Genomic DNA, 25019 nt, shown 5'->3' with positions numbered 1-25019 from the left:
TAGGGTTCTAGTTAGCCCTGTGGTGTATTTTAAAAAAGGATTTAGTTGGATTACAGGAGTACAAGAAAAACTTACCAGAAATTACATCAATATACTCTACCGTACTGTTAGACAGAAGGAGTAAACCAACAAGTATTTGATGAAGTTCAACTGAAAAAATCCTCAGGAAACTCTCAATAAAAAACGAACACCCTCCGCCGTGCAGGTGATGAAGTCCATAGGATCCTCTACTCTGCAGACGGACTTCGGGTCTCTTCCCTTGGGTTCTGGAAACACCCGGCTGTTCCACCCAGCAGAAGCAGCTCTGGCGGTGACAGGGAGGGCCGAGGGGAGGAGGGACACAGTTGTCACCCTGTGCGGACTGCATTTCACGTACCCAGAAACCCAGCAGAACGGACATAGAATTGATGGGAACTAATAAGAGAGTTCAGCAAGATGGCTGAATACAAGATCCACTTACTAAGATCAGTGGCTTCCTCCACACCCGCATTAACCAGTTAGCAATATAATGGGAAAGACCAGGTCGCCTGAGGAGTCCAGACCGTGAAGGGTCTGGAAATCACGCCAGAAACAAATGCAGAAAACCTGTAGAGAGTGAAAAATGAAAAAAAAAAAAAAAAAAAAAAGAAACTTTAAAAAAATGTAAAGGACACAAAAGAAGACATGAAAAAGGGAGACAGATAAAATTGAAGACATGTAAAAGGGCATAAAGGAAAACACGAACAAATGGGCGACGACCATTTTACGGACGCTTAAAATTGTAAAAATGTCAAATCTTCCCACATTAATCTATAAATTTCATTCAAAGTACCAGCTGGAGTTCTTGAGGGACTTGACAAACTTATTCTAAAATATATATGAGCCATAATGTCCACAAATTGCTAGGTTTATTTTGAAAGAGAAGCGCTCAGGAGAGAGGGTGGGGAGGAGGCCTCACCCGGCCTTCTGTGGAGACTTTTGGCACAGACAGCCGGTCCCTTTTCTCTTCCGTGTCACACAGTGAGGGCAGACTTAGTGACTCCATTTTCTGGTGTTTTATCCTTACTCCTTGTGGTTCTGTAGGTCAGCAGTCTGGCCTGGCTTGGGTTCTCTGCGGGAGATGGTGGGGTCTCGCTGGACAGGCGCCAGCTGCCTCCCGCCTGTGGGGAGCCTGGGGAAGAATCCAGTCCTTTCCACTGAAGGGTCCACTTGAGCTCCATGTGACAAGGGCTGGGGCATGGAGATCACGATCCCAGGCTGACTCTCCAAGAGGCCCCTCCTGGGCACCCTGAAGGGACAGTCCCTCCTCACACCCCTCTCCAACCCCAGTTCCCTGCTCTGGGAAGGGCCCCGGGCTCACTTGATTCAGGTCCTCAAGGGAAATCTTAAAGTGTCCTAGTCACCTGGTCAACAGGAGTGCTGCCTGCGAGGACACAGGTATCCCTGAATCCAAGGAGAGGGGCTTCACTGTCTCTGCACTGTGCTGAGGCCCTTGGGGACCTCTGAATTCCACCTGCCGAACCATGGGAATGGCAGGAGGCAGTTGGGTGATGTGACGTCGGCAGCACTGTGAGGAAGAGGGGCCATGGTGTCGGGAGCCCATGGGGAAGCATTCCGTGTGGCTCTGTGTGGCTGTGTGCATGTGCCCGCACTGCTGAGCATGGGACGCGGGGCTCACACAGGACCCCACACCTGCCTCCTTACTGCATACCCCAGAGGAGCTCAGCGCAAGCCCCAGGGCCAGTTCCCCACCCGCTGCTGTCCCGGGGACGCGGGGACACGGGTAAGTGCATTGAAGATGCAGAGGGGGGATTCCAGGAACTTGTTAAAACCTCTGAGCTAGGAGTGTACAGAGCAGCAGGCTACACAGACAGATTTTTCAGGCATGTTGTTGAATGAGAACAAAACACACACAAAACCATGGTCAGGCTTTTTGAGTTAATAAAAATCCAAGAACATACGTGAAACCTTTTGGTGAGCACCTTGGGGGCACTCACTGGGTAAGTGGGGTGAGGATTGGAAACAACAGTGAAAGTTGGAAGCATAAAAATAAAACCGGAGGTTGAAAACCACGTGTCATGGAGTACGGAGGAAGATGCTGTCTTCACGCCAAGATGGGAATTTAAAAAATTCATAAATACGGAAAATGTGGAGGTTGGTGTCCGAGGATGTGACCAGCTCCAAGTGCTGTGGCCCCTGGACAGCCGTCTGGTCTTCCTGCCACATCCTGGGGGTATTTGCTGGGCTAGCCTAGTGGGCTGTGCCTGGCATCCTCCGGGATTGAGGCAAGAGACCTTGGGGTGAGAGGACGGTGGGGGACCTGTGCCTCAAGCCTGCAGCCACTGTCCTGTGGCTCTAGCCCCCAACTGCTGTCCCCTCTGCAGAGGCCGTATCCTCAGCACGGAGCCTCACCAGGGCCTCCGTGAGTGGCTGCCGCTGAGCTGCCCTCCTCTCTGTTATAATAAAAGTTTCTTTAACAACTACAGAGAACCCAGAAAATTCTGACAAGCTGCCCAGTGTTCCTCACTCTGTTGGAGTGGCCATCTCCACCGACACGCACAAGCTCACGTCCGGAGAATGTGGAGCTGTGACAGCCGCCCACCCGCTCCCAGGGGGTGGCTGTCAGAGTCCTGCCGCTCCTGGACATGAAGAGCCTCCTCGAGCGTCCACAGTAATGGAATCCATCACGCTGGAGGGCCGAGGAGCGGACGAGGGCCCTTGAGGGTGGCAGGACGGGGGATAATGAGGTGATGACTGAGCTCCTCCCACCCGGGCTGCAATTATTTAATTTTCCTGGAAGATTGGCATCATCGTGATGAATGCTTGGCTGATTTCAGGGCAGATTAATGCACTCGATGTGAAGTACGTTCCCATTTATCACCCGATGTGTCCTGCTGAGCGCACACTGGCTAATCAGCCGTCTGGCCATCCTTGTCATGTGGTTCACCCACGACCTCCGGCCGGCACCCGCCAGGAGGTGGGGGAAGGGTGCTCTCTAAACTCCGAGTTCACCATCTTCCTCACTTTCCAATTCCTTAGCTATCCCTTAATCACCGTCAGGGGCTGCATCGTGTCCCCCAATAGTCCCATGGAGAAGTCCTAACACCGGTTCCTCAGATGGGACTATATTTGGAGACAGGGTCTTTAAAAAAATGATCAAGTCAAAATGAGGTGATGGGGTCTTGACCCAGTGGGACTAGTGTCTGTGATGGCAGGACATGCAAATAGGGGAGGGAGACTGTGTGAAGACATGGCCGGGAGGTGGCAGCTGCCAGCCACCGTGGAGGAAAGAAATCCTCCCGTCTGAGCCCCGGGTCTGCAGTCCTGAGTGAGCCAGCGCCCACCCAGCACCCCCACGAGGAGCCTACGCCCTGACCTACCCGTGCTGAACTATGGAGCCACAAAAGCGTCAGTGCACTGAACATCTGGTGTCCACTCAGGTGCCCACTCAGGATGGGCTGCCCCCGCTCCAGGCTCTTCTTACTTTGGCATGTCCGCCAATGAGGCCGAGAGAGTCAGGCACCTGGAAGGACTGAGTTACCCGCACAGCAAGGGGAAGAGCTCGACGGGCCCAGAGCGGCCTGCAGTGGACGGACCCAAGAGCTTGTGCTGTCTGCTCATTGTCAGCATCCAGGTCTGGCTCACAGCCAGCCTCAGCACCTCGGGGAAGGACTCTCTAGAGCCAAACCATAAAGCCAGGTGCCAGCATGCTGATGTTCATGGGAAACAGCCCATCACGTGACCCAGACACTTGTGCGGGCATGAACCGACGCTCTCCTTACTGGACGTCCAGTCCATGGGAAGGCGAGTCGGGCTCAAGCGTCCAGCCTGCCTGGAATCGAGGCAGAGACGGCAAGCCAGATGAGCGATTGTTCATTGGCACCAGCTGAGATAACTCGATGGGTCCTTGCACAACACCCAGCCCTGCCTTCACGGAGGGATGGGAGCGGCCTGGAGACCAGTTCACGCTGACCACACATCCCAGAAACCCATCGGCTGGTATGTGGGTGGATGCCACCAGCCTGCCCCTCACCAGCCACCCTGGGACCTTCTCACGTGACCAGGCTCTCAGCTAACACGGCTGCTCTCCAACGTGGGCTGAGCCAGGGCCTCAGTGGAGCCCCCACCTGTCTCCCAGCTGGTGCCCGAGGCTCCCACGGTGCTCCCCGCGGGCAGCGTTGCCCCTGACTCTGGGCTCGGCCCAGGAGGCTTCACTGAGGCTCTGTGCTCAGAGCTCCCCAGGGCAGACTCAGGAGCTTCAAATGGAGACCTCTCTGTCCCCGTCCTGGAAGGCCTGCTTCCTCCTCTGCCAGGTGTGCATGGTTGTGCCCTCGTCCCAGGACGCTCCTGTGCACAGGAAGCCCCAGCTGGGAAGATTCCGGAGGGCTGGGTCTCCTCCACACTGAGCTTCAGAACATGGAGCCTGCTGTTGGGGGCAGGGGGCTCAGTCTGCTGCTCTGCTGTGGCCTTTCCGGGGACTTCTGCAGCCTGCAGCCGCTGGGACCCAGGGGACCCGGCTGGGGCTGTGGGAAGGAGCCGGCGGTGAAGCAGGAGCCAGGAGCCGATGGTAATCGGAGCTTCACAGGCGACTTGAGGCTCCTGAGTGGTTAGAGCAGGACGGGCCCACAGAGATGGTGTCCCTGTCCTGTGAGAAGGAGAAAGGGAGGCAGGAGGACAGTGTCATCAAGCAGAGGTGGGGTGAGCGCATGGCGCTGCCCCTTGACCTGGGGCCTCCACAGGATCGCCCCTCGGAGAGGACAGGAGGGGAGCAGCTTCCTTCCATCTGCAAAGGACCCTCTGATGGTCCTGCCGCTGCGCCCTCTCCTTTGTGGGTCTGGGGAGACCCCGAGAATGTTCTTCTTCTGTCCCCTCCCTGAGCGGCTCCACTTTCCTGTGGGCTGGAGTGACAGGCACCGTGTCCCAGCCGCATGGGTCTCCTGTATCTCTGCTCACACGAGGTCCCACTGGTGCCTGTGGCACCCGAGCTGGGAGCTGAGTGGCAAGCTGTGGGTCATATGGCACAACTCTGCCCTCTGTGCCTCATAAGCCCTGCCACTCTTGCCACCTAAACCACAGTCCACAGGAACCCCACTGGTTGCTTGGCTGCTTTCGTTGGGGTGCTCACATGGCAGGATGGCAGGAGGCAGGTGAGACACCATGGGCTGCTTGCTCCAAGGGGACACATGGCCCTGACCTTGGTTTCAATCATTCTAGGACTTGGAGCAGTGTTCTGGCTTCCAGGGTCCACCCTGCTCTGCCCTGGAGGCCCATGGGGTGTGGACAGAACACACTGCTCTGTCACATACTCGGCCAGGACGTTGAGGCGGGCTTAGTAGATGGTTGGAAAGGGACAAACATGGAGTGATGCAGGGCCACCTTCTCACTCTCCTGGCCTCCAGGCCCCACAGTGTCCTGGGCAGGCCACTTTACCCACCCCATCACGCCATGGTGCTCAACTTCTAACTGGGACTCTGTGTTTGGGGACCAGACAGGCATGACTGTGCACCCGGCCCCTGGCCTGGCCACGGTGCATCATGGGTGCTCAGTAACGTCCAGCCTTCACCTCCCTATTCTGGGTGCCAGGAAGGGCGTGTGCAGCCCGTGTGGCAGAGGGAAGGTGACATCAGTCTTCTCCAGCCAGGGCCCTGGGCCAGGGGTCGGCCCCTCACACACTGCTGCAATCTGGAAGCCTCCCAGCTGCCAGCCCCGGTGACCCCGAGCATGGGGCCTCCTCTGCTCCCAGCAAGCACCTCCGCTGCGTGGCTAGAGGCTACCTAGGCCGAGGGGAGGTCGGCGGCACCTCTGATCTGGCCTCCCTGCTCTGTTTTGCGGTTGAGCAAAGCATGGTTTTAAAGAGAATTTATTTTTCCAAATTGCAGAACAAAGAACACGATGTTTAGGAAGAAAGCACATTGCTTACATTTGAAAAAAAATTAGCAGCATTATATAATGAAAGACACTTGGAAGTGTTGACTCACCCCGGGCTGACATACATCTTTGACTGGTTTGTGAGATACTCATAAAATTACATCCTGTTAATTTAAGGTTTCTTATGCTAATTTTCAGTCAATTTTATTTGCCGAGGAAATTTATTGGTGGCCTCCAGGGTAACAGTCGGGTTTGGTCCAAAGATGTGGGATCCTTGTTAAAAACACCATGCAAAGAGAGGAAGGCAGCGTTCCATGGTAGGGCCAGGAGGATGGGGGTGCCAGGGCCAGGGTGGGCGGCTCCCTGTGGCTTTCCTGGGGTCCTGTTGTCACAGCTGAGCCAGGGTGATGCTGACACAGGCCCTGCTGCCCTGGCACAGGGTAGCCCCTTTGGGTCCAGGCCCTCAATTTCAAGATGAGAGAGGTGAGGCACAACACTGGGCGGTTCCCCCACATGGAAGTCCACAGAAGATTCTAGATATTCCTAGTGCTCAACACACTCTGCAATTTAAAGTCAACAGGAGGAGATCGTTCCAGATGAAGGATGGCTGAAGGATGCGTGAACGTATGTAACAGCAAAAGAAGGGCATATTGGGGGGTGAGTGTCCATGTCTTTTGGCAGGGAGGCAGGTTTATACTGGGGCTCTGAGCTGGGCTGGCTTCATGGATGTGCAGCTACCTTGCTCTTGTTCTTCCAACAAGAAACCCACATCTGCAATTTGCACAGGGTGCCACAGATCACAGCAGGTGCTACCCCAGGGACAGATCACAGGAGAGTGAGCCAGAGGTCCAGCATGGGGGGGAGGGGGGTGGAACCGGGGCCTGGTGCCTGCTGGGCAAGCGCTCCACCACTGTGCCACACCTGGCCCCCACGCAGGCAGTGCCCACCACGTCCTCTGCCCTCAGCCACACACACCCCCTTCTCCCCGAGGGAGGACCTGGCTGTGACACCGCCTCCTGTGGAGGCCAGGCCGTAGCATGGTTCCGCCAGCCCAGGAGACCTCTGGAGGTAAGGCCCCAGTGCCAGGGGAGCTCTTCCAGGGGTCTCCTTCCCTTGGCACGGCAGAGCAGGCTGTGAGTGGCCCCCAGTGCGCTTGACCAAGTTCAAGACCAGGGGTGTTTCATGACGAAGCCCATCAAAGTATGAAAACAGGTGCACATTCAGCATGGCAGACCCCAGGACCACCACCCTGGGCCAGGAGGTACAAAGGACGTGCTCCCCGTGTGGCCTCCAGGAGGACATGATGCTGGAGGTCACCTCCCCGTGTGGCTGGAGGCAGGGGTGAGGGACTGCTGCCTCACCAGCCTGACACCCGACCGCTGGTCTGGGCACAGGGCTCCTGCCACCAACTCTGCAGCCCCACCACCATGCTCATGGGCAGCACCTGGAGGCAGACCATTCTGAGAAAGGGGCCAAGGAATCTGGCCTGCCGCAGACGGCAATCACAGGTCCCCCAGGGTGATCTGGGCAGGCACTTCCTCAGCTGGACATTAGGCTTGGGGCTTGGAGGGCAGGGGCCCACAGGCTGAGGACTGATGTCACCTAGGGTCATAGTGGCCTTCTGATGGGACTGGTGTTTCCCGGCCCCTCCTCCAGGGCCAGCCGGATTCCCACAGCAGTACCAGCAGAGCCACTGGCAAAGGTTTCTCCGGCATGGTTCCCAAAGCGTGGTTTATAAAATAAATGAGTAAATAAATGGATAAATCGGCTTCATCAAAAATGAGAACTTTGACCCCATGCAATACTCTGTTCAGGGGTGAAAAAGCAAGCTGAGGATTTTCAGAAAATATCTGCAGAGCATATGTCTGACAGAGGCTCATCTAGAGCATAAAAGGGACTGTCGAGACTCAACAGTACAAAACCCAACAATCCAAGTAGAAAATGGGCAAAAACGTGAAGTGCCACCCAAGGGAGTGCCCGTGGCAAAGAGGCTCACGGAACGGGTGCAGCCCACCAGCCACCAGGGGATGGGTTCAAACTCCCAGAGGGAACCACTGCAGTTCACCAGCGCAGCGAAAATAAAAATCAGGGCTGACCACGAGAAAATCATGAAGTGTCCCCAAATTAGAGACATTCTACAAAACACCTGACCCATGTCCTTAAAACAAAACTAAAAGGTAGTGTCGACACCGAATCCTGGTAAGGACGCAGAGAAAGAACCTGGGTCTCTCCCGCGTGACAGGTGGGAGCAGAAAGCGCCACAGCTGCTCGGGAGACGTGTGTCCGCTTCTTCAAACACTCATCACGTACTTGACCCCGCAGCCGCGCTCCTGGGAATTATTCCCAGAGAAACAGAAATTTATGTTCACAGAAAAACCTGTGCACCGTGTTCAGAGCAGCTTTATTTGTGACAGCCCCAAACTAGAAGCCAAATACCCTTCAATAGGTGGGTGGTGGCAATGGTGTGACAGCAGACAGCTGGCAAAGGGAAGCAGCCGGGGGTCAGCCTCGGCTCAGGTGGCTCTCAGGGCATCCTGCTCGGGAGGAAAGCCAGTCTGAACCTTACTCGAAACATCCTCGGTGACAGGGTGGTGGACACGGGGAGCAGAACACTTGTTCCCGGGGAGGGGGAGGGGCTTCTCCCCTAAGTAAAGGGGGTGGCAGGAGGGGTCCTCATGGGGGGGACTACTGTGTACCTTGATTATGGTGGGGGGGGTGTCACCTATGTCTACCCATGAGATAAAATTGCCCAGAGCTGAATACACACCCACACGCACACAGGGCAAACGTGTTGTGGACGAAACATTTGTTCCTCCAAAGTTCATCTGTTGAAGCCCTAACCCCCAAGGTGCTGGTGTTAGGAGATGGGGCCCTTAGAAGGTGGCCAGGACACGGGGGTGAGGCCCTCGTGAGTGAGGTTAGTGACCTTACAAGGAGAAACACTAAAGGGGTGCTCTGTCTCCTGTGTGAGAAGGAAGGAGCTGAATCAGTCAGCATCTTCCCTTGGAATCCCTAGAAGCCAGAACTGTCAAATAAATATCCGTAGTTGAAGCCACCATGACATTTTGTTCCAGAAGCGCAAGCAGATTAGCACAACTTAGAGTAAAGGTGAAGCGTGAGCCGGGGTACGGAGTCCACCTAGGCCAGTATTCAGAGTTTGATGTTGCACTGTTGCTATAGGAGATGCTAGTGTTGGGGGAGCTGGAGGAAGGGACCGGAGACTTCTCCATACTGTTTATGCAACTTCCTGTGAACCTGCAAACCCCCACCCCCCCAAGAAAAAACAAAGGAGAAGGAGAAGGAGAAGACGTGCCTGCAGGGCGTCCATCTGGTCAGAGGCCAGGCACACAGAGATGGGAGAAGCTGCAGGCGCGGAGGGCAGGCTCCTTCCACAGTCTAGGCAGACCTGCGGGCCAGGTGTCTGGGGAACTTAGCTCAGACACAGAGAAAGGGGTGGGCCCCGAGGAATGGTGTGACCGTCGAGCCCTGAGCCAGGGGCACATGCCCTGCACCCTGCCCGCAACTGTGAGCAAGAAATTGACCCGCCCCTACCCCCACGAGAAACCTGGCCCTGCTAGGACACCCCCATCTGGAGGGAGCTCGGGGCAGCCCTTTAGCAGGGCCATTTCCACCAGGGGCTTCTTGAAGCCGCAGCCCCGGCTTCCCGCAGGAAGGAGTAACTGAACGATCTTGCTTCGCATATTAGGAGCTGTGCACATCCCACTCTTCCCAAGTTACATGAGGACACAATTTATCTTTAGCCCGAAGCCACCTGCTTGGTAATCTGTTTCAGTGTACCCGATTGATCCCACCAGCCTCACATCGGCTGGGAAAGCGGCAGCTTTATTTAAAGCAGGCAGCCTGCACAGACGAACTGGACAGGGGGGTCCGCCATGCGCCTGTGTGGACAGCCTCCTGCCCTTCTCCAAGCAAGGGGGCAGTCGGCTGGGGCCCAGGCTGGCTAGGAGCCCAGTGCCACCTGAAGGCCAGGCTCAGGCCCCAGCAAGAGCTGCTCCTGTAGATCGTTGGGTGAGACCTTTGTCACCCACGAAAGCCACTCTTCATTTTAACATTTCCGCCTCCCTTCTTGACCAGTGTTTAAATGGATTGATCAAATGTCCGGGGCATTGATCCCCAGAGCTGCCCTGTGTCCCCACCTCATGGCGTTCATTCTCGGGGCTTGCTGCTCTGAGCCCTGTGCTCGCTGAGTCTCCTTCCTCAGTCTCCCCTGGCTTCTCCTACACCTGGGCAGCTGCGCTTCACATCCCCCCGGCTCTGGAGGATGCTCTTTCTCTCTGAGTTCCTCCCTCGGGGCATTTTGCAGGTGGACCTCCACTGCTAACTCTCCTGCAGAGGTCAGGTCAGGTGGAGGAGCCACCGCCAAGTCCAAGCTTAGTGCTGTCAAGCAACGTGGCCCGTGGAGCAGCAGGGCCCCAGGGCTCAGCCGGCTCCCTTGGGCAGGCTGCTCCTAGGGGACATGAGCCCCTGCGGCAGGCCGGGCTCTCAGTGCCCCTCCAGGCTGTCCTCTGAGATGAGGACATGCGTCTCCATCTTCCAGGGGGGAGGTGAGGTGCAGAGAAGGCCTGTGTGACCCAGAGGATGTGCACATGCCCCGGAGCCCCCAGATTGTCTGGGTGTTTCTGTGAGTCAGAATGGGGCTGACCAACACCATCAAGAGACGTCCATCACCCCTTCGCCTTTTATTTTCTGTGTTGTGGTAACTACACATAATAAGAAAATTGTCATTTAAACCATTTCAATAATTCAGTGGCTTAAATAAGTTTGCATTGTTGTGCGACCACCATCGATGTCCAGTTCCGAGACGATTTCATTACCCCAAATGGAGAGTCTGTCCCCATCAGCAGTCCTTCAGTATCCTCTCCACTGCCTGGCAACCGCCCATCCTCGCTTTGTCTCCAGGACTCTCCTGTTCCGGACATCCTGTATCAATGGCGTCATGCAACATGTGGCCTTTTGTGCCTGGCTTCCTCCACTCGGTATTGCACTGTCAAGACTCGTCCCTGTTGGAGTCTGGGCCGGGCTCCTTTCCTTTCTTTGCGGTTGAGCAATACTCCACTGCATATGGCTAGGTAGAGCTTAGCTTCCCCATTCATGCGCCGAGGCCGCCTGGAGCCTGGGGATGCCCTGAGAGGTGGGCTCATCCTCACATCAGCTCCAGGAGGCAGGGACTTTGGGTAGCATTCACAGCTGTACCCCCAGAACCCAGAACTGTGCCTGGCACAGAGTGGTGCCCAGGAGATGTTTGCTGGATAACGAACAAAACAATGGATAAACGAGATTGGCCGCCGAGGTAGTGGGAGTGTAGCAGAGGCCGGGGGCTCATGGCTTTGAGAGGGCCAAGCAGTGCCCGGCCGGCAGCCGCAGCTCCAGCCACGCCCGGGTGCCCACAGGGGAGGTGCGTTCCTATCACCGCTGTGAAAGATTACCAGGCTCTCAGAGGCTCGAAACAGCACGAACTTGTCGCCTTGCAGTTGTGGAGGTCACCAGTCCAGTAGGTGTGACAGGCATGACCCTCCTGGGGGCTCTAGGGGAGAATCTGCTGGACTGTGCCAACTTCTGGGGGCTCCCTGAACCCCATGGCTCCTGGCCACTCGACTCCATCTTCAAAGCCAGTAATGACATAGCATTCCTGGCCCCTCGGCTACCCCCACGTCTCCTGCTGACCACAGCCGGAAGCTTGTCCATCTGGAAGGGCCAACCTGGAGAGTCTGACCACTCACCCATCTCAGGATCCTAGACGCCCTCTGTGAAGCCCTTTTGCCACTTAGGGGCGCGATGTCACACATTCGTGGAGGGAGGGTGTCAATATTTTGTCTACCAAGAGGTCCCTCGGCCTGTCAGCCTCAGTGTCCCCATGGGAGAAGGCAGAACCGGGGCTGCTCAAGGTCCCCCTAACTTTTGTGTCAGGTAATTGAAGTGGAAGGGAACCAAGACCGCCGACTTCCCGCTGATTTCTGTCACGGATGAGCAGTTGCCTTCAAGTGCGGCCTGGCCTGGGCGAGGCTCCCATGGACCTCTCTGTACTGTCTGCCTCCCCTTTTCCCAGGTGAGGGGTGCAGGCTTCAGGGAGACCAGACCATCTCCAGAAGGTTTGTCTCAAAAGCGGGTCCTCTGGAACCCACCTGAGAGGACCCAGCTTGAAGCAGATGGAATCTACCACCGTTTGCCCAGGTGATTTGGGTGAAATGCAAACACTTTAGATTGTTAAGAAAAAAATACAGTAAATTTTGCATATTGAAATCGGTCCTTTTAGGAAGCTGGAACCTGCAGTTAATTGAGTCATTAATGTGAACGTTTCTGAAATGGACTTCCTCATTTTAAAACTCAGCGTGGGGTGCGTGGTGAGAATGTGTCAGTTATCAGCCTTCCGCAGCCGTCTTCCAGACATGGTGGGGACGGCCTGCGATGCCTCACAATCCTGAGGTGAGCGCTGTCCACGCCTTCAGCCCGGGGTCTGCGTGCCGTCGCTGTAGCCGGAGCTCGCGGACAGTGCAGGTGGCCGGGATGAAGACGCAGTTTGCTGCTTCTCATGGTCCAGGATAGGGTGAGGGGCTCCCCGGGAGATCACAAGCCCTCCGCAACCTGCAGTGAGCTCTTCATCTTGACCAAGTCCTTCCCGTCCGTCCCTGAGGTCCTTCTGTGGGTCCTACAGGCCAGCCTGAAGACTCGAGGTTCCTGGAGGGAGGGGCGGGGTGCAGGAGAGCCCTACCCCTGGGAAATCCACCTGCCAGGAGTGTCAGGTCCTGGGTCTGATGGTGACTGGGCAGCAGTTCTTTCCAAAGCCAGAGCTGCTGTCATTCATTTATCCTGTTGCCCCACTCCTGAGGGCTTCCCGAGGTACCTGGGGGCCCCGTTTAGACCGACCCCGTCTGCATTCACTGTGTCTATTATTGATTTTCCTATCAGCCGCCTCTGAGCTGGTGGGGCCCACGCTCAGCAGCGCATCTGCTCTCTGTGCCTGGCCTCCCTCCTGCGCTCCTTCCTGGCACACCTGCCCGCGCCCAGGCGTGACTGTCCCTCTCTCGTCCTGTCCTCACTCTGGCATCGGATGCCCCGTCTCTTCTCACCAGGGCCTGCTCAGCCCTGGCCAGAGGCCAACGTCTCCCCAGGAGCCTGCTTTCCTTCAGGACCCGCCACGCCCACTCCTCTCCCCACATGGGTCTCGGGTTTATTTTCCTGTTAAGAGGACAGGCCCTGGATTGGCAGCTGACCCCTGCCATCACAGAGACATTGGGGAGGTGACGGGCGCGTCATTTCCATGTGTGGACAGGAGTTCTCTGGAGGGTGGCCTGCACTCTCCGGCGGAGGCTTCCTAAGCAGAGGCCACGCGGCCTGGACTTGATTTTCGACAGGCTGTCAGCCGGGCTCCTCTCCAGTGCTGGGCCTCAGGCACTGGGTGGGGAAGCCAGGCCCTGCCCTCCTGATGCTGACTGCCCAGGGAGGGAAGCCCTGGAGACCAGCCTCAGGTGGAGTGTGACACAAGGAGGCACGAGGATACCACTGGGAGTGGGGACAGGGGCTCTGAGGTCTTGGAGCCCCCGAGGCAGTGCGGGAGCTTGACCTTTGCCCTGGGGGATGGGTACCCCGCAGGGTTCCAGTGAGGGGAGTGTGCAGAGTGGGGCCTTGGAGCCCTGGGGAGGAGGCAGGCTGGAGGGTGCTCCTACCCTGGACTCTGGGCAGAGGCCTTAAGAAGGCGCCAGGCGTCCAGGCGGGCTGGCCAGTGCACATTTGCCAAAAAGATTTTGTTTTCTGTCCCAGAAGTTGAAGAAAGACTGGAAATTAGACTTTGTGCCTCCTCCAGTCTCCCCTGGGGAAGAGTCCAGGGAAGGCCAAAATGCCCAACCAGCCGCCTGGCACCAGAGTCCCCAAGAAAGATGTCTGCACCCTTGCTGTTCTCCCCGCTGGCCACCCGCGCAGTCTCTGGTCTAGACGGGGGTGGGGGAAACACTGACCTCCCTTGCCGTGTAAGTGCTTTCCCTGGCTCATGGCCACGTCGACCTGAAAGTATAGTCCAGAGTGCAGCAGACCGTGGGCCTGCGGTGCCGAAGCTCGGCCTGCTCCAGACCATGTGTGCTGGCCCCGGCTCCCTGCTGCCCGACACAGCCATCGTCCACTCCCCACCCCTCTGCCGGGAGGACCCCTGACCCCACATCTGATGAGCCCAGCCGGAAGGGCTGGAAGCCCCTTCCTGGGGCCAGCTCCCTGGGCCTAAGTGTAGGCTGTGTCCCCCAGGCCTGCCTGGGGCAGTGTGGACAGCCCTTGCTACCCTGGGTGTGAGCAGCCCCCTGGCTGCTGCCCTGTTAGACTGAGCACCCTGTGCCGTGGGCGTGGCAGGAGCCAGCAGGTGGACAGGGCACCTGGAGCAGACCACGGGACCCAGAGGTCCTCCCAGAGGGGCGAGGGGCAGGGGAGGTGAGCAGCCCTCCCAGGCCCCACCCAGGACTGGCTTCTGCAGTGGAGAAGCCGTCCTCAGTCCCTTAACAGGGGGCCCTGCCTGCTGTGGGTGGGACCTTCTGGGGTCCCCATGCAGGGCACAGCCCCTGCCACTCCAGCACCCCATTCTCCGGGGCACGGGCAGCCCCCTCAGCAGTGGGCAGTGCCCACAGAATTCAGCTTCCAGATGCACACAGTGGGGGGGAGCGGGAGGCGGGAAGCGTCCAGGACCCCCCCAGGTCCCGCCGCTGTGAGGAGCATTGACACCCAACACCGGCCCCGCCAGTAGCAGCACTCGCAGTGAGGGTGGCTGGGGGCGCCTCTGACCTCCCACCACACTCTGGTGTCACAGCCCCGCGGGTGTCATCACCTGCAGGACCCTGGACAGGGCTCCATGCACCTGAGGAACTCGGGGAGTGACGGTGCTGTGCAGTCAGACTCAGGACACTCAGCCGAATTCAACTTCAGATGAGCGGGGTTTTAGTCTACGCACGCCCCCGCCCCAAGTGTCGCACATTGGTTAGAGGCTCAGCATCTCAATGGGCACTTTGTATTCTATCTGCACTGGGCGAGAGAAGCCGGGCCCTGACTGTGCACGGAGCCTGCAGCCCCCACCTGCTGACCTCGCCTACGGCGCCCGCGGCTGTGGAGGACCCTCTGCCCGGGACCCTCAAGTGCTCTTCTCCAGGGCTCTACTTCCTAAAGAAGGACTCCTGAAAATGCGCCCTGTGGGCACTGGCCAGCCCTGGCTGCCCGCGCCTGCGTCCCCACGCCTGAGCCAAGAGGCTCCTGTTTCAGTCCTCCTCCAGACAGGAAAGGCCGCTGTCAGCTCTGCTGTCCTTCCTGCTGCAGCTGGACGGACACCCCAGCCCCGGGGGAGCCTCAGGGTGCCTCCGTGGTGTGATCTCAAAGGCCATCCCAGACCCTCATGACCAGACCCTGACGTCCCCAGCTCTCCTGCTGTCTGAGTCCCAGGGACCCCAGCCCCTGCTAACCCACTGCAGCCGCGGAGGTCTGGCTGGGGTGTGTCCTGGAAAAGGGCCACCAAGAGCTGGTGGCATAGGGAGGAGTCTTGGGGTGGCTGTGCCTGAGGGGCTGTCCCTCCACTTTCAACTCCCCTGAGAGTTGGGGTACGGGGGTTTGGCTTCTCCCTTCTGAAGCCTGGGAAGAGTCCTCCACCTGGGAGTTGATGGGCACCATCTTGGTAGGTCTGGAGTCTCAGATTGGAAAAATTGCCATTCTCCCTGAGGGTTCCAGAGGGCAGGCCTCTTATCTGGAGGGGGACTGTGGCCTCGGCTCTTCTAGGTCTTTGTGGGCAGGTCTCTGTCCACTCTGGCCCCAGGCCCTTGGGTGCTGAGGACGGCCACTGGGGGGCAGTGCTAGCCAGGAGACCTGGCAGGGATCCACCTGGAGGCTCCTGCCCATCTGGCCCTGCCCGCTGGGCAGTGTGAGGCCCCTGTTGATCTGTCCAGGGGGCCGAGGGTCAAGGCTCTGCCTGAGCACTGGGCCTTTTTCTAATGTCGCCCCTGCCCATGCACAGCTACTCCCATGTGCACTGGGTCACACTGGGCACCCACGTGCGTGAGGCATTGGTCCTCAGACACCTGCGCCCAGAGGAATGCTCCCCACCTGCCAGGCACACACGCAGGACATGCAGAGACGCGTCCACAGACCAAGGTGCCCGGCACGCTGTACACAGACGGGCACAGGCTCAGGGTCCCCAGTCGCCCTCTTGAGAAGGCAGGGACTGGAAGCTCTCCATCTGTCTCCTCTCCTGGGCACGCAGCCAGTGGGGGTCTGGGTGCAGACTCTGCCGCTCGATGTGGAAGGGACCCCCGTCAGGGTTCCTCTGTGGGCTCTGCCTTCCTCCAAAGCCCCTCTGCAGGCGGCGGTGCCCTGCGCCTGGGAACCCTGTCCTCCTGCGCCTTGGAGCCCTGCTGGCTGTGCTCGGCCGCCTGCTCTGTCCTCCTGAGCCGCTGCCCGTCTCCAGCCCTGGGTCTCCGGTGGTAGCACTGGATTTGGTTTTCTCCTTTGCATCTCGATTCCCTTCTGCACAGGATCCCAGGGAGCCTCCCCACTTCTCCCTTCCCCTCCACTTCCTGCTGCCCTTGTTCCCAGCTGTCCTCACTGCCCCTTTGACAAGTGGAATCCCCAGGACAGGTAGTGACTTGCCCAGGGCACAGAGCCTGTCAAAAGTGTCTCCCTGTCACTTCTGCATACAGATGGGGACTGTATGTGGGCAGATATGTGCACCACGGGAGTATGTCTGTGGACGTGTGTGCACCCTGGGGACCTTGGAGAACCCACCCCTGCAGGCGGTGGGAACTGATGGCCCCAAGGGCCCCCTTGTGCCGTCTCTAGACCACATGGAAGTGCATGTCTGGGCACAGTTCCCCCAGGAACCAGAGGAGCATGTCCCACACCCTGTCCTGGGGACAGTGGTGAAGCTTTGAACACCAACAAACTCATTTGCATGATTCACCAACAGAAGTGGGCCTGGGTGGGCTTCATTTGAGGCTGGGGTCTGTGGCGTGAGTGGAGGCTGGGCTTGATTCTTTTTTTTTTTTTTTTTAGAATTTTAATATTTATTTTTTTTAGTTATCGGCGGACACAACATCTTTGTTTGTATGTGGTGCTGAGGATCGAACCCGGGCCGCACGCATGCCAGGCGAGCGCGCTACCGCTTGAGCCACATCCCCAGCCCTGGGCTTGATTCTGATCCTCACGGTCGCATGGCCTTGGGGAGGTGCTGCCCCCACAATCTCAGCAATCCCTCTTTTGTAAAACGGGGGCTTGCTACCCACCTCTGGGGGGCAGCTGTGAGCACCTGAGTTTGTGTAAAGCACCTGGCAAGGAGCAGGCCTGCAGATCCAGTGCACCCTGGAAAGGCCCCGGGGACACACGTGGCCCTCAGCGTGAGGTCTCTACCCACTGTCCCGGGGCCTGCCTCACTAATGAAGTGGCCCTGCTGGCTCCACTGTGATGCCTGTCCCCAAGGCTCTGTCTGGCAGGAGCCTCCCCACAGCTCTGATCTGTTGCCATCAGTCATGGTCCCCAAGACTCAGGCCCACTCCTCCCGTGGCAGGAGCGTGGCCTGGGCGTGCCCCCAGGGGAAGCCTCTCTTTCACCCTCTGCAAGGAGCCCCTCCCCGAGACAGGAGCAAAGGGACCAAGAAGGAGCCAGAGTGGCCGAGAAGGGGAGGGGGCTCCGACTGCCCCTGGAGGGCTGGTGGTCAGGAAGGCCGGGCTCCTTGCTTTGTGCCACAGCTGCGGAAAGCGTGGCCATGCCCCGGGGCTCTGCAAGCTCTGCCCTCCGGCCGCCCACCTTGTTTGACAGGAGGCACAGTTCTAAGCAGCCTCCAGCTGCCAGGCTGAGGAGGTCCTCGGGAGCTCAGGGCCAGGGCAGCACTGCCGCGGCCACGTCAATCCTGGCGACAGACCAGGCAGGGACTGACACCGCCACCCAACACGCTCCTCTGCTCTGTGTGGGCCCATGAGTGTGAAAGTGTATGCACACCTGTGAGCGGGCAGACGTGTGCACCACGGGAGCCTGTCTACGGACGTGTGTGTTCCCATGTGCATGTACACGGTGTGTTGCACGTGCAAGGGCGTGCAAGAAGTCTGTGCACATGTTTGTGCGGGGCATGTGTGTATGTGTGCACACTCGTACGTGTGCCTCTGGCTCATGAGTAGGCAGCAGGTCACAGGTATCCCAAGTGGCCTTGGGCATGGAAGCAGCGGGCTAGCGATCTGGCCAGGCACGGCTCCCAGGCCCCCTCCTCCTCCGAGCAGTGTGCCTGGCTCTGCAGCCGGCCATCTCCGCCCTGCAGGCCTGCCGCAGTGTGCCCTGCCACTCGCGGAGGCCTGGTGGCTCGTTCAGGGTGGTGGTTGCCACCCTGCTGAAGGGCATTGTGGCAAAACACAGGCATCCAGGGAGCTCTGACCCATGCGGCCAATGCTCAGTCACTGATAATGAATCACCTGATGTTTACGTGGAGTCCGCCTGAGGTGGCCCCTGGTGCGTCTCTGTGCAGGGGAAGTGAGGAGAGCCTCTTTTGAGAGGCCAGACCACCACCGTGCTGTGTGACTGGGGACCTGCCACCCATCCTCCCTGGTCTTCAGGTCGCCTGAATGAAGGGCCAGGGCTGGGCTTCCTGGAGCTCTGAAATCCCAGGACCCAGAGCTTCCAGCCCTGTGCAGTTCTCCCCGGGGGGACACTGCTGTCCTGAAACCTGGGCATTGGGCGCTAGCCCCAGGTATGCAGAACCTCGTGGGGGAGAGCGGGAGAAGGGAAAGGTCTGTTCCTAGGCTGGGGTCCACCTGTGCGAGACGTGTGGCCTTTTCTCAGACACCCCCCTTACCTTGGCAGGCAATGTCCCTGCCTCCAGGCACGAGACAGCAACATGAGTGAACTCCAGATACAGTAAAGCTCCCAAACCAGAGAAAATGTACATGAGAGTAAGGGGTCATGACAAGCAGAGGCACATAGGGACAAGGAGAGGCACAGATATGGGTTTATTTGGAGAACAGTGAGCTTATTTGGAGTTTTGAGTTCATCCCTGAGATTCCGTGTAGGTGGCCCGTCCAGGCTGCCTCTTCAGACCCCTCCTGGTGGCCCCGTCCCTGCCAAACCCTCCTGGGTGTGTCCCCTCTCCTCCACAGCCTCAGGCTCTCTCCACGGGACAGACTTGAAGGCAGGCCCCAGGAAGGCGATGTGGCTGCTCTGGGTGAAAACCCACCCGGGCCTCCCTCCTCAGCCTCTCCACAGTCCAGGAGACCAGCGCGAATACACTGTGTCAACATGAGCAGGACGGCCACCCCTCAGTCGCCGGGGACACCCGGGCACTCCCACGTCCACGATGCTCGCGGCGCTGCCCAGGGCGCCATGCCTGCGTCACCTACACACGCCCCCCTCCCACGCGCGGACCATCCGGGACTTGGGATCACTAATGAGGTGGCCCTGGTGTGAAAGTTGTTACACGGTGTCCTTTGGGAGACAATGACAAGAAAAGTGTGTGTTCAACACAATTAAAAAGGAGCCTTCTCTCTGCCTCTGGCACAGCCCAGGTGCAGGAAGCCGTGGGCTGCGGTCGGAGGAAGCGGCCTCCCTCGTCAGCTGCCTGAGGCGGGGAGGCTGCAGGAGGACTGCAGAGGGCCAACAGGACTCTGGAGACGGCTTTCTGGGCAGAGAAGGCTGGGCCTGAAGGCCGGGGGGAGCTGCAGAGGGCGGTGGCCATGGGCACTTGGGTGGGCAGCTGGGGCTCCAGGGGACTTCGAGGTGCGGAGGGTGAGGCTGCAGGCCAGGGGGCCTGGGGGTCTGGTCCTCAGCCTGGACGTCCGCAGCTGTGCTCTAGGACAGAGAATCCCCCAGGCAGCAAAGACAGCGGGTGACACCCACCCGTCTGGGGCGAAGCTGGTAATTTTATTTAACATGTTTTCTTCACGACTTCTCAGTTTTTAAGAATTTTTATTAGTTATTGATGGACCTTTATTTATTCATTTGTTTATATGTGGTGCTGAGAATCGAACCCAGGGCCTCACATAGCTAGGCGAGTGCCCCGCCACCAGCCCCAGCCCCAGCCCCGACTCTCAGTTTTTTTTAATTTATTTTCATTCTTAACACAGAGCACGGCGTCCAGGATGGAAAGCAGACGAGGCTGGCTGGTCTCTGCGGAGCGAGAAAGGCCCAGGACGTGAGTGCCCCTTGGCTGTTCTGCAGGGGCCTGGACCCCAGGAGGGGCTGAAGCCCTGGGACCCCGTCTTGGAAGGGGCCCAGCTACAGAGGGTGACAACAAGGGACGTGTCTGCCCTTGCAGTGTCCCTCCGTCTGCCGGCACACGTCTGAGAGGGGCAGGGCCCCCTGTGAGGGTGGAGGGCCCCGTGGGCTTCTCCGGGGTCCCTGGAAGTCCGGCTCTCCCCGTCCCCTCCTGGACAGGCAACTGCTGGGAGCTGCGTCTCACCTGACTGAGGTGGCCCCTCCCTGCAGGCTGCCTGCGGCGTCCTGTTCTCTGCTGGGCCAGGGCCACTGTGCATGCCACCGGGCCTCTGCACATGCTATTCCCTGCACCTGCAGCCGGCCCCCGGCAGGCAGTGGGCCATGCTGGAGACCAGCCTTGGGCACCACCAGGTGTGGGCAGCTGGCGGAAGGCAGGAGCACCCGGGGCTGTGAGGGCAGCGGGGCCTTGTCTCTCTTGCCCCCCGTGGTGGCTGCAGGGACCACAGGTGGGCCTGCCTGGGGCAGTGCTCCTGGCTGGGTCGGGCTTCCTGGACACGCTGGCCCTGTCGTCCCTGGAGAATCTACTTCAGAAAACATGGCATTGGCCAGACTCCCCTGCACAGCCGTGGCAGCTCTCCCGGGCTGCTTGCCTTACAGTGAAGCCCACGCCCACTTTGCTTGGTGTCCAGGTGTCCTGTGGCCCCTGCTGACCTCTGGCTGAGGCCCAGCACCCCAGGTGACCACACGCTGCTCTTGCTCCCCTGGGGTTGCCGGGCACCCCACTCGGGCCCGTCATGTGCGCCGGGAGACCCCACCTCCCCTTTGGCCTCCCCAGCTTCTCGTCCCTCCTGGGGGCAGCCCCTTGGCCCCGAGGTCACTTCCCATAGTGACGAGTGGGCACCTGGAGTGTGCGGCTCACGCTGTCCTGCTATGGGCTGTGACGTCTTCCCTCTCAAGTGAGAAGGTCAGGCCCGTCCGCAGGGGCCAGCCCCCAGCCCTGGCCTCCTGCAGGAGGCGCTCGGGTAGCAGGGGACCCAGCAGCTGCACCAGCCTGTGGCAGGAGCACACTGGCCCCTAGAAGCAGGGGTCGGGCCGGGGCTGTGCTGGTGGCACAGGCAGAGGGGCCAGGATGGGGTGGAGGTGGGCACACAGGGGACGCTGGACCTCCCAAGGCCGCTCTCCAAGGCCTACCTGGGCAGGCACCTGGGGAGGCAGAGGAGGCCTTCCTGAGCTGGCCGCCCCCTCTTCCACCCCTCAGTTCTCGGAAGGCCAGTTCCAGGAACGGAGCAGCCCAGGCCGGTCCCAGCCTGCGTGGACTGTTTCCTGGAAAACAGGGCCTCAGGCCCCCAGGGGGCCCTCCGAGGAAGACAGCTCCAGCCCAGCTGGCTGCCAGGCGCAGCGGGGAGGGCCGAGTCGGCAGGACCTGCTGGTGGTGCTGGAGGGCCGGCGAGGGTCATGGTCAGGGCCAGAGGAGAAGAAATGGCGGCCCTTTCTGGGCCAGGCAAGGCGAGGGCAGAAAGGCAGGCTCCTGACCTCACGGAAAGACTGCGAGGGTCCAGGGACTCGGGCGGGGTGCCCAGGGAGCCCCTGAGGAGGACAGCTCCAGCTCCTGCCCCCACCACCGTTCCCTCTAACGTCACAGAGCCTGCCACCTGAGCACAGAGTCACGGGCTGCCCAGGGGGCACCTGGCCCAGGCTGAAGGGGACCCTCGGCTGACCCTCTCCCGGTGCCGACCTGAGCCCAGCAGCCTGCTCGGCCAAGGCCTGTGGCACCCAAGGAAGCCACGTTCTGCCCTGGGCAGGGAGCAGAGGACCAGGGCGCACTCCAGGGCTGGAAGGGGGTCAAGGCCAGGCATGGAGGGGGTGGGAGGTGCTCCTGGCAGTCCCAGGCCACACGACCTGAGTCCCTAGGACCTGGAGGGGTGAAGAGGGCTGCAGGTGAGCCCTGGCACCACAGGGAGGCAGAGAACCCAGGGAGCAGGGCTGTCCCTCGTGGGGGGCGCCTCACCTTGCAGGCAGCTGGCAGGTAACCTTGGGGATTGGGGGGCTGAGCCTCGCCCCCAGCCCCATCCGGGTGCTCTGATGGTGTATGCCCAACTGCAGCAGAGAGCAAAATGATCTCCCTCCTGCAGCCTCGGACCACTGTGCCCCTTGGAGTCTGCCTTCCCACTACTCCAGGGGTATCAGGGAGGATGGGGAAGGTGGCACGTGTGGGGAGAGATGTGCCTCAGGGTCCCAGAGTGGGCACATGCACACACACACACACACACACACACAGTCCCGCAGTAGAGGCACCCGCCAGGTGGACTGAACCCTCTGTGGTGTGCTTTCCAGGCAGAGGTAATGCGACCTCAGCTTCCTGGCCTGAGATCCCTCCCTGCCTCCCGGTGCTTCGCCTCAGAGCTTCAACATTCTTCAGTCCTCTCCAACATGCCATCGAGTCTCCTGCCACCGGGACTTTGCACATGCTATTCCCTCCACCGAGACCACTTGCACATCTTCTCCCACCCATTCCTTTGCCGACTGTCAATACCTAACCCCGACATGTACTTCACCCCACACAAGGACTCCATGAGCACTGTGTCCCTCTGGACTTAACGGCAGGTCCCCTCTCTCATGGCTTCTCTTGAGGAGGGGCTTTTGTCCTCTCTGTACCCAAGGCCCACTGTGCTTGCCTGGCCGTGACCGTCTCTGTGGAACGTTCCCCTGCTTGGCCGGCTCCATCCCTCCTAGGGGCAGTGTGCATTCCACCCTTCTGTGGCCATCACCCTGCCATCAAGGCCAGTCAGGTGCCAGGTGGGGGGACGGTGGCCCGGGCGAGCCCCAGGGCCCACGTGGCCAGGCCCACCTGAGGCGCCTGCCAGGCCCCGGCAGCCAAAGGTCCAGGAGGAGTCCAGCCCTGCAGGCGGCACTTGGAAAAGCACTTGAAGATAGACCCTTGGCCCGAGACACCCCGTCAGCACCCTGGCTCCCCGCCCCCCAGCCTGCAGGGCCCCCTCCCGGCCTCCCGGCCTCCAGGCCTCCAGGCCTCCGCACACTGGCCTTTCTCTCTCTCTCTGACAGACCCCCCACCCGGGCTCTCTGTGGGGAGGGGCTGGCCCCCTGCTCCCCCTTTGTTCCCTTTCTGCTTTGCCCATCCTCCTCGTATTTCTCTGCCACGAAGGGACCCTGGAACTCACCCAGCCAGTGAGAGTCCTCCCGTCACCCACCCTCTGGAGACCTCTCTCTTTGTGCCCTTTTCCCCAAATCTGCATCATAAAAAAGCCCCAAACCCAGCTGGCAGACAGGGAGCTTTCCTGGGAGGAGGACAGCGAGGCCAACCAGCAGCTCAAGATCCTCGTCCTTCCTTCCGTGGGCCACGGGGGCATTCACATGTTAATGATCATATTCCCATCACAGACCAGCAACCTTCTGGCCAACTGCGTTTGAACCTCACACAATTGCTCCTGAACAATTCCACACACCAGGAAACTGAGGCACAGGTCGGGGACTGAACCAGAGGTCCTCCCAGCACATCACCTGGGCCCTACCTGCAGCCCAGAGTGTCCAACCTGCAGCCAAGAATGGCTCAGGGGACGTGCGCATTCCCTGCAGGGGCTCTCTAGGGCCTTGACTGTTCCTTAAGCAGATCACGCCCGTCCCTCAGCACCACAGAGGTCATTCTGCTCCCCTGAGCACTGCCAAAGCCTCCGGGGGGGCTCAGGTTGGGGGGCAGCGTTTGGCCTGGGTCGCTCTTCATGACTCGGGCTCGGGAGGGCCAGGGATGCTGGCCCTGGGCAGGGAGCCGGGTCCTCGGGGGAGCTGGACCCTGGCTGCCTGACTTCAACAGTGAGCGACTTCTGATTTTGTTTGGGGTTCTCTTGTAGCCTCCTTAGGGTCTGGGCTGGAGGGAACCCGGAGGCCAGTGTGTTTTGTCTTCTTGTTTTGTTTTGTTGGTGGGTTTTTGTTTGTTGGCTTGCTTTTAATTTTACAAAAGTTTTAGGAAACTCTTCTTGTGCAACTGAGAAGTTGGAAGTTTTGGAAGAAATCCAGGAGCCAGGGTCAATACGTCCAAAAAAGCAGCTTGTCCATCCCCACCAGCTGTTTCTTTGCGGGGCCTGACCTCGCGTACCCCAGCAGATTTGGGGGCCTGGCTTGGACTCCGGTGGTCGAGACCCCTGAACCTCTCCAGACCTCTGCGGCGAGTCTCTGAGGGGACAGGAGAGTGACTGGGTAAGCAGGGAGGACTGCGGGGCTCCGTTCACCTTTGTGAGACGTTCCCTTGGGGTCCCTGTGACCGGGGGCTCTGGCCATCAGGCTGGCTCACCTTTCCGTTTCTTTCTTAATCTCTTTATTTTGTTTATCTTTATGTGGTGCCGAGGACCAAACCCAGTCGTCATGTGCAAGGCAAGTGCTCCGCCACTGAGCCTCAACCCCACCCCCTGGGTCACCTTTTCTAAACCTCAAAAGTCCCAGTCTCTGAAGTGTCCTCTATAGACCCTGGGGGACAGCCCAGGAGGGAGCACATACTGGGGGCAGAAGATTCTAAGCCCCAGGGCAGGGCCTTGGCAGGAGGTCGGGGGAGGGGGGCAGCTTGGACTCCGCCCAGGGGCAGGACAGGGCAGGGCTGAGGGGGCCTGGTTCTTCCCAGCCCAGCTGGGGCTCTGCAGAGGACTCCTCTGGGCTGCAGACTGCATCTTCCCCTGGTGTCCGTACCTGGTGGGAGGGCGGGCAGTGGGCTGCTGGGCCCCTCTCAAGAGGGTGTGACCCATTACCTGGGCCCCTCAAGCCCCAGCCTCCTCCCAAAGGCTGTACCTCCTAGCACCATCACTTTGGGAGTTGGGGTTTCAACACGTGAATCTGGGGTGAGGGACAGAAAAATATAGTCCATGACAATATTGAGTCCTCCTGGGCTGTGGATGGGGGTGAGCCCACCTGGCTGGACAGGTGGCTGGGAGTGGGACAGGGCAGGGGGCTCTGCTGTGAAGTCCAGAGGGCAGAAAATCCACATGGTGCAGGGACAG

This window comes from Marmota monax, unplaced genomic scaffold, assembly GCF_021218885.2.
Source record: "Marmota monax isolate L192 unplaced genomic scaffold, Marmota_monax_Labrador192_F-V1.1 WCK01_AAM20220418_F8-fsc00183, whole genome shotgun sequence".
In the NCBI taxonomy this organism is placed as follows: Eukaryota; Metazoa; Chordata; class Mammalia; order Rodentia; family Sciuridae; genus Marmota; species Marmota monax.
Note: the sequence above shows the minus strand (reverse complement) of the source record.